General features: G+C 49.3%; 1 long non-coding RNA gene across 2 annotated transcripts; it reads left to right on the top strand.

The window, feature by feature from the left end:
• Nucleotides 1–426: 426 nt before the first annotated feature.
• On the top strand, nucleotides 427–7,446 carry LOC149913824 (uncharacterized). 2 transcript variants are annotated; one of them, XR_016460955.1, is made up of 5 exons: nucleotides 427–3,994; nucleotides 4,307–4,389; nucleotides 4,647–5,020; nucleotides 5,521–6,674; nucleotides 7,059–7,446. It is a non-coding gene; the product is annotated as an uncharacterized LOC149913824 (long non-coding RNA). The 2 variants fall into 2 exon arrangements; XR_016460954.1 differs by having other exon boundaries at nucleotides 7,056–7,446.
• Nucleotides 7,447–9,646: the final 2,200 nt, after the last annotated feature.

The following is a 9,646-nucleotide window of genomic DNA, read 5'->3' as shown; positions in this document are numbered from 1 at the left end:
TCATTTTTTCCACTTGACCACTGGACTGAGGCCTGTAAGGGGTATGTAATTGCCAATTGACTCCCAATAGGGTACTTACTTGCTGCACTATTTTGGCAACAAAGTGAGGCCCTCTATCTGAAGATAACACAGCCGGCACCCCGAACCTTGGAATGATTTCATGCAATAACGCTTTAGTTACTTCTCTTGCCTTATTGGTTCTACATGGGTATGCCTCGGGCCATCCTGAAAAGGTATCAGATAAGACCAACAAATACCTATGCCCCCCTTTTCTTGGGAGTTCTGTAAAATCTACTTGCCACTGTTGTCCAGGGAAATTTCCCTTTCCTATCTGCCCTACCTGGACCTTTTGACCTGTCTTGGGATTATTCTGCAAACAGATCTCGCATTGCTGGGTTACCTGTTTTATTGTGGTATATAAATTTCTAGCTACCACTTGTCGCATTAAACTCCTATGCAAGGCTTCCGTTTCCCAGTGGGTTTTCCTATGCTCTGCCATTACTACAGCCCATAATATAGCGGATGGAATAATTAGCTTTCCATGTGGCGTAAAGGCCCACCCGTCTTCTCCTACCCATCCCCCTAAATCATTTATCAAATTCCAGTCTCCCTTTGAATATTTTGGCTCACCATCTACTTGAATTTTACCATCCAGAATCAAGGATCCCTCTGTCACTGTGTTCTCGGCTGCCTGTTTTGCTTCTCGATCAGCTAAGGTGTTTCCCATTTCTTCCGCATTGTTCCCCCTTTGATGAGGACAGCAATGCATAATAGCCACTTTATCAGGTTGCTGTACGGCTTCCAAGAGTCTGAGTATCTCCTGGGCATGTTTAATGTTCTTTCCCTGGGAGGACAACAAGCCTCTCTCCTTCCATATTGCCCCATGAGCGTGCACAATACTAAAGGCATATTTTGAGTCTGTCCATATGTTTATCTTCTTCCCTTTTGACAGTACTAGAGCCCTTGTCAAAGCTATTATTTCAGCCTTTTGTGCTGAGGTATTTGGAGGTAGGGCCTTGGCCTCTATTACCTTCTCAATGGTCGTGACTGCATACCCTGCCTTACGGGTCCCTTGTCAGACAAAGCTGCTGCCGTCCGTGTACCAGGTGTCTTCTGCATCCTATAATGGTTCTTCTTTCAAGTCCAGACGGCTAGAATATACAGCTTCAATAGTCTCTAGACAGCCATGGGATACAGGTTCCCCTGTAACTCCACTGAGAAATGAGGCTGGATTAATAATGTTCGTTACTGATATTTCTACATCGTCCTGTTCCACTAAAATGGCTTGATATTTTAGAAATCGCTGAGGGGAAAGCCAATGTCCCCCTTTCACTTCCAACACTGTGGAGACCGTGTGGGACACTAGTACAGTCATCTTTTGCCCCATTGTAAACTTTCAAGCCTCCTGGATGTTGATTACTAGAGCAGCCACAGCCCTTAGGCACCCTGGCCAGCCCTTGCTTACTTCGTCGAGCAGTTTAGAGAAATAGGCTACCGCTCTTTGATATGGCCCAAGGTTCTGAGCTAATACCCCCAGAGCTATTCCCTGTTTCTCATAGGAAAATAGCAAAAAGGGCTTGGTTACATCGGGAAGACCCAGAGCTGGGGCTTTCATTAGCTCCTGCTTTAATCGTCGGAATGCCCCTCTAGCCTTCCCGTTCCATATTAAGTCTTTGGGATGAGATTTTATCAGCGCGTAGAGCGGTTTTAGCAGTATTCCATAGTTGGGTATCCATAGACGGCACCATCCGGTCATCCCCAGGAATGTTCCAAGCTCCTTAGATGTATGCAGTTCGGGGGTCTGGCAGATAGCCTCCTTCCGAGCGGTTCCCAATGTTTGTGTTCCTGCAGCGATGCCATATCCCATGTATGTTACCTGCTGCCGGGCTATTTGTACCTTCTGGGGAGAGACTCGATAGCCATTAAGTCCGAGGAAATTCAGTAAGCTTATTGTCCATCCCAAACAGACCTCTTAGTCTTGGTAGCTATTAAAAGGTCATCCACATACTGTAGTAATACCCCTTCACCAGGTGGACGCTCCCATAGCTCTAGGTCCTTAGCCAGCTGGTTCCCGAATATGGTGGGGCTGCTTTTTAAATCCTTGTAGGAGTACAGTCCAAGTGAGTTGGGATTTTCGTCCTGTACTGGGGTTTTCCCATTCAAATGCGAACAACGGTTGCAAGTGGCAAGCAGAAGAAGGCATCCTTTAAATCCAGGACAGTAAAGCATGCTAATTCAGTACATAGTTTGGTGAGCAGGGTATAAGGGTTTGCTACTAAAGGATACAGATCCTCTACTATTTTGTTAACTGCCCTCAAATCTTGTACTATTCAGTAGCTACCATCAGGTTTTCTTACTGGTAGTATCGGGGTACTGTATTTTGATTCACATTCCACCAATAGGCTGTATTTCATAAATCGGTCAATTATTGGTTGTATTCCTTCCCTATCCTCCATCCGTAATGGGTATTGTTTAATCCTTGGGGGTTGGCTCCCTACCTTAACCTTTATAACCACAGGAGATGCATTCTTAGCTCGCCCTGGGATTTCAACTTCCCAGACTCCTGGAAAAACCTGATCTTTTATATCCTCTGGGATCTCCGTGTCTATTGGGGTAGTTATTAAGGCCAAGCTAAGTAATTCTATAATGGACTCGTCTTTTACTTTGAGCTTCATTTCCCCTGCCTCAAATTTTATTTCTGCATCCAATTGTTCTAGTAAATCTCGTCCCAGAAGGGATTTTGGTGAATTTGGCATATACAGAAATCTGTGTATACCCACCTGCTTTCCAAATTTAAATCTTAAAGGTTTGAGAAAATATGCCTTTTCTGGATGACAGGTGGCCCCTTTTACCATGGTATATTCTTGACTGAGCGGTGTTAAGGATTCATTCAGAATTGAATACGTAGCCCCCGTATCAACTAAAAATTCCATACTTTGCTGTTTATTCCCTAGCTCGATTTTAACCAGTGGATCCACTAGGGTGGGTTTCCCTGGTCCCCATCATTGTTCTAGTGGGGCTTGGATTCTTGTCCATGGCCCTTTACCCCTCTGATTCCACTGAGGGCAGTCCCTCTTCCAATGTCCTTTCCTCCTACATATCGCACACTGGTCCCTACCAAGTCTCTTCCTTCCCGGTTCTCCCCTATCCATCCCTGCCTTGTCTATCTCTTCTAATGCTGCCACTACTATTCGCTATCCTGTCTCCTACCTTCTTCTTCTTGACTGCTAAACACCCTCCATGCTTCCTCTAATAAACTTTCTAAGTTACGTGCATCAAGACCCTTCATTTTCTGCAGCTTCCGCCATATGTCCCCTACTGACTGTCCTATAAACAATGATACAAGTTGCTGGATACCTATTTCTGATCCTGGATCTAAGGATGTATGCCTCCTCATGGTATCTCTTAGCCTATCTAGGAACTCTGAAGGAGTTTCTCTCGGTCCCTGCCTTATAGCATATAGAGCAGACCAGTTGATAGTTCTAGGGATAGCTCTCTCCATTCCTTTTACTACCCGCTCTCGGTATGTTATCAGGCATACCCCTCCCCTCCTTTCGGCCGGCAAGCCGCCCGCGTGGCGACAGCGCATGCGCGACAGCGTCTCCATAGCAACCGCGCTTCAGCGCGACTGTCCCCGCCCGTTGTCCCGGCGACGCGCCGTCGCGCGCGCTGTGACGTCATCGCCCCGCGCCCGGACCAGGAGCCGGCCCTGAGGAAGTCCTGCCGTGCCCCGCGCTGCTCCAACGCGGCGGGGCGGCCCCGGGGCTCCGAGCGCCGCCTCAGCTTCTACAAGTGGCTGTTCGGGGGGGGCATCGCTGCGGGGCCCTGCCTGGGAGGCTGAGAGGCCGGGGGGCCGCGTGCCGCTCTGCGTTGGCCCCGTGGGGCCTCTGTGCTCCTCAGGGCCTCTGCTCGGGGGCGGGAGGTGCCCCGTGTCCCCCCTCTCCCCCCGCCGTGGGTCGCCCGCAACGCCCCAGTCCCTCTGTGCGGCCCCTAGGTTTGCACTCTCCCCCCAGTTTGCCCCCTCCGCTTCCCCCATTCTGATCACTTCGGTCCTTTCCCACCCCTCCCCTCAGTGCCTCCCCTCAGTGTCCACCCCTGTTTCCCATTCTGACCCCCAGCGTCCCCTGTCTGCCTTTCTGCCTGTCTGCCTGTCCGCCCCGGCCCCCCTTCCCTCCCCAGTCCCCTCTTCTGATCCCTGGTGCCCCCTTCCCCCACCCCACCCCCACCAGTCTCCCCGTTCTGTCTCCTTGAGTACCCTCCAGTCCTTTCTATCTGACCACCAGTATCCCCTGTTGTCCCCCCCAAGGTTGTCCCCAGGTGGATCCAGAAAGTCCTTGGATTCATCCAGAAGGGTCTGGAGATGTCCCAGAAAGATCCTGTAGGGTCCAGGTGGGTCTCCAGGTAATTCTAGGGTATCCTTGGATTCACTCAGAAGGGTCTGGGGATTTCCCAGAGAGGACTTGTCCGGTCCAGGGCGTCCTCCGGTGGGTTCAAAGGGTCCTGTTTTCTTCTGGGAGGGTCTGGAGATGACCCAGAGGGATTTGGGGTGACCACGGGGTCCCCTGGAGTCCTCCAGAGGTCTCAAATGGGAATTCTGAGGACAGCCCCACATAGTGACACGTCCTCCTTCTGCTTTGTCCCCGCAGGATCGCCCTCAAAACCATCTGTTTCTATTAAAATAAATACTGCGTTGATTTCATTGCATTTTTTTCCCAAGTTCCCTTCAGAAATGGACGGTTCCTACCACACCCTCGTGCAAAGCCCCACTGAAACAAGCCCACACAGGGCCACCGTGCGACACCAGGACAACCGTCAGCGGTGCCAGCACTGGGACAACATCCTGTCCCTGAAGTTTTCACTGTCACTGTAGCCGTGGAACCTGGCGCCGTCCCAACCCGTCTACCTTGAGAGCCCCATCAGCGTCCTACAGCTCCCTGCCAAGTGTGGAGGGAGTGCTGACTGGGCTGAGGGGAGAAAGGCACTACAGAGGGACCTGAATAGGCTGGATCGATGGGCCAAGGTAAACTGAGTGAGTTTCATTAGGGCCAAGTGTCGGGTCCTGCTTTTTGGTCACAACAAGCCCCGGCAACCCTACAGGCTTGGGGAGGAGTGGCTGGAACGAGTGACAGGACGAGGGGAAATGGCCTCAAGTTGCGCCAGGGGAGGTTTTGGTTGGATATCAGGAAACACCTCTCTACGGAAAGGGTTGTTAAGCACGGTAATATAGGCTGCCCAGGGAGGTGGTTGAGTCACCATCCTTGGATATGTTTAAAAAGCATCCGGGTGTGGTGCTCTGGGCCATGATTTAGCGGAGGGTTGTTAGAGTTAGGCTAGTATGGTTAGGTTGTGGTTGGACTTGATGATCAGGAAGGTCTTTTCCATCCTGAGCAATTCTATGATTCTGTGTTTCTATGATTCTATGCTTGGCCTTGTCCAACGGAGCCAAATCTGAAACGCCTTGTTGTGCAGTGTGAAAGAAACACAGCAAGCTCACCACCTTCCTTTTTTTCCTTTGTGAAGTCCCACCCGAAGAAATCAGTGCAGTGGGAGATCCTGAAGAAAAGGGTGCTTGGGCGTGACCTGGGAGAGCATCTTCTCCACTCCGGCCATGATGCTGAGGAACAGCCCATTCTTGGGATCTTCTTCTGTTGGCAAGCTGAAGATTAAAGAGAGATCATGTCTAGCAAGGGGCAAGTTGATAGCAGTGGTTAACTGTGTACTGGGAGTTGATGGCTGAGGGGTGGATTGAGGCTAATGCTAATAAGAGGCAAGCATCAAAGTTCAATGTCGGAGCGCTGAAGACAAGTTTGCAATCTCTCAAAGTCTTCAAATAGATACTACGTATATTTTCAAATGATACAAACTTCATTACTGTGTGTGAGAGAAGATTCATAAGTACGGTGAGAAAAGAGTGGATAGAGGGAGTGAGAGATGGCAGGAGAAGAGCTGAGAGGTCTAACTGTTTTTAAAGGAGTGCTGAGGCAGCTGGCTTGGATGGCTTAGCTAGAAGAGTTTTTCTGTTTGCCTGTGTGCCCTGGGTATCCATCTAACATTGCTTAAAGCAGACTGTGCGAGCCAATCCCACGTTAGCCTTTTGGCCAAAGAGAGTGTACTGAATCAGTTTCAGAGCTCCTCTGGACATGAGATTTAACACCTCCAATCTGGTGGGAGCTGTGATGGGACTTGCAGTGTCTCTGGCTTCCCCAGAATTACTTTCTCCAGGCTGATTCCTAGGTCCTGGCACTTCTTGGAAACCAAGTACACCCCTCTGTCCAGTTTCTGCACCAGAACCTACAGTGACATCTGTGACAGCTTTCTCCTCTAAGGAAGAACCAAGCAGTTCCGCCTTAGAGGCTCTAAGCTGGGCTTAGTGGATGGGAGGTGAGAAGAGCACAGCCTGGACCAGGGCTTGAATAACTGTAAAAAAAAAAAAGGAACCCCTTCCTTTTCTTGACTCTATTTTGTATTGCTTTTGACTTGTTTTCCTCTTCTTCAATCCCCTCTGCCCACTTTTGTGTCCTTCTCTCCAGCCACAGATTTGACTCTGAGCAGATTCCTGACCTAACCCAGGACAGCTACGTCTGTGACATTCGCAGCGTGAGCTCCCTCTGCAAAATGTACTTCAGGGAGCTCCCGAACCCCTGCTGACCGACCAACTGTATGAGAAGTTTGTGGTAAGTACAAGGCCATGTCTTTCATTTGCCTCTTCCCTGGGCCTCTTGGCATGGCCTGTCACATACACATACCTCTGCGCACCCTTTTTGGTCTTCATTCTGTTTAAGTTGGGCTTGTTATAGAGATCCAAAGGTTGTCTCTGTAAATCAAGCAGTTCGTGCTTCCTGCACACCAGATGCCCACCTGGTGTTGGCATTCCACCACTCGAACAGTGGGAGATGGGTGCAGCAGTGCCCCAGCTCTGAGGTCCTTTTTCTGTTGCCCCATGAGGTTTACTCATGGGGGCGTGATATTGATGCCACACTGGGTGGTTCCAGGAGGTGGTTATTTGGGTATTAACAATGCCTGCAAGAATTCCTGTTTTTTTCCTGCTGTTCCAGCAGCTGTGCTGGTGGCATTTGGCCGATCCCCATCAACTCACTGATCCCCCAACTCGCTGTTTCTGTTAAGAAGGTAACAGTAAGCTCCCCAGTGTGTGTGTGCGATATATTTACCTCCGTCTGGAGCTGCCACACACTTCTTTTCCTTTTGACCCAGTGTTTTGCTTGCCTGTTGCAGCAGGACTTCAGCCGAAAACAAAAGTCTAGCTCTCAGTCAATGTGGCCAGTACGACCCCTGGGGTAATGCTTTGCTGAGATGTAATCTCTTCACTGTCCCGAAGGTCTTGTCTGCCTGTGCAGTGAGGCACAAGAGATGGCACGTGCCAAAGCCTTGTCCAAGGGCTGCACATCTGCCCTGTCTTCTGTCTGATGACAGCTTTAGCTCGTCTGCCTTTTCTTCAGATCACAGCAGAGCGAGTCTGCCTGCATCAGCAGAAGAGTTGCCTTCATGGAGGTGCTGTCGGCCATTGTGGAATTCATCTTGAACCACATGGATGTCCTATTCAGCTCCAAATCCAGCCCAGTCATCGGAGATGGAGCAGGTGAGTGTCTCCCTCCATTAGCCTTACCTTGTCCAGATACCTTGATCAAATCCTGACCTCCTCTGAGATATTTGAAATATGCTTTTACTGTCGAGGAGACAGCAGACTTCTGGGCTCACATAAGAATATGGCTACCAGTTATCTTTCTGGGCAGCCAAGGATGCTCTGTAAGGACACACATCTGAGTGTCCTTTTGGCTGCTGCTGTTAGGTCCTTGCACTGGCAAGCCAGCCATACAGAATAACACAACTCTTTCCCCCACTCCCTCTCTCCTTTCTAAGATCACTCTCATCAGTGCTTCTATGCGTTTTCCCCTTTGAGCGGTCCTGCAGTGCAACACAGTGCACGGTCTGCTGATCCTCACAAGCATCTCAGAAGACAAATAGCAATTAGCAGATTTAAAGAAAGCACTTGGTATTCCTTAGCACTGATGCTGAGAAATGTAAGTCCTGCTCTTAACATGAGATATTCCGACAGACGCTTTCCTGCTTACTTCTGCACAGTCCCTATAAGTTAACCAGCAGGGCTGTCCAGCTGCATGGCCCAGTTCTCTGCCTGCATTGCTGATTTGTGGCTTTAGAATCACAGAAGCATAGAATGGCCTGGGTTGAAAAGGACCTCAAAGGTCATCTAGTTTCTATCCCCCTGCCACGGGCAGGGTCACCAACCACTAGACCAGGCTGCGCGGAGCCACATCCGGCCTGGCCTTGAATGCAGGCAGCTCTAAGTTTGTTCCATCTGCTTTGATAACCTGTCCTTCCAATGCAATTTGCACAGTCACGGCAGCTATTACCACCGGCGGAGTACAGATAGCTGCTTTTCCAGAATATTTGCTGCTTTCCGTTTTGTACAAGCGTTGCTCTTCCCTGCATAGCACAGCTGCTGTAAGTCCAGCTTTTGTTCCCACTGGAAGGCAGTTTGTATATCAGCAGGATGCAGGGGTTAGCTTGGCTGGACAGGAACAGCCACAGCAGGCTGAGCTGTGCCAGGGGAAGATCGACATGCAAAGCACCTGAGCCATGTCTTATTTTCACGTCAAAATGTCATCTTCCGGGGGCAAAACCTGGTATTTCTGGGAGCAAATGTCACGTATTTCAGAGAAAAATGGTATTTCTGTGATGAAATGCCATATTTATGGGAGTAAGTGTCATACTGAGGAGTGTAAAATAGTATTTTGTGGAGGAAATGTGAGGTATTTCTAAGAGGACTGGTATTTCAGGGAGCAAATGTCTTATTCTGGGGGGAAATGGTCATATGTATGTGGGAAAGCCGGTATTTCTGGGAAAAAAAGGCAAATTTTGGGAGGAAAAAACGGTATTTCTGGTAGAAAATGTCACGTATTTGGGAGAAAAATGGTATTTCTGTGAGAAAATGTTGTGGTTTTGGTTGAAAATGTCATATTTGGTATTGGAATCTAGTATTTTCTGGAGAACACCTGAAGTATTTCTAAGAATACTGGTATTTCTGGCAGAAAACATCATATTTTTGGAAGATCACATTCACAATTGAAACGTGGTATTTCTGTGAGAAAAGGACATATTGTATAACCAATGAATATACAGATGTTATAATTAAGAAATATACAAGAGAGTCTGGCTAAGCAGGTCATCACACCAAAGAAGAACATATAGAGGAATTACCCTTGTCCTGGGCCCGCTGAGAAGACTCTAAGAGGAGCTATCTGCACAAGAGACCCTTCCCCACTGCTAGTCAGCTCTTAAATGGGTCTAGGAGAGGTGCAGCCAGACTCCAGCCCTGCCAGCAGCACAGCTGAATTGCCTTCACCTGTGCTCCCAGGGCTGACTCATTGCTCGCCCCAGGTGATCAATCAGAGGTTCAGGCCGTGACTCAGCAGTTGCCATACAGCTGCCCTGGGAGGGACTGGAGTCAGCGTTCCTGGGGTGTTCAGGAAACATGGAGATGCGGTGCTGAAGGACACGGTTTAGTGGGAAATAGCGGTGGTAGGTGGGCGGTTGGACAGGATGATCTTGGAGGTGTTTTCCAGCCTTGGCAGTGGTGTGATTCTGTGTTTTTTGGTGCTAAGGATTT

This window comes from Phasianus colchicus, chromosome 34 (genome assembly GCF_987193195.1).
Source record: "Phasianus colchicus chromosome 34, bPhaCol1.hap1.1, whole genome shotgun sequence".
NCBI classification, from domain to species: domain Eukaryota; kingdom Metazoa; phylum Chordata; class Aves; order Galliformes; family Phasianidae; genus Phasianus; species Phasianus colchicus.
This window is presented reverse-complemented; position numbering and strand designations above follow the sequence as displayed.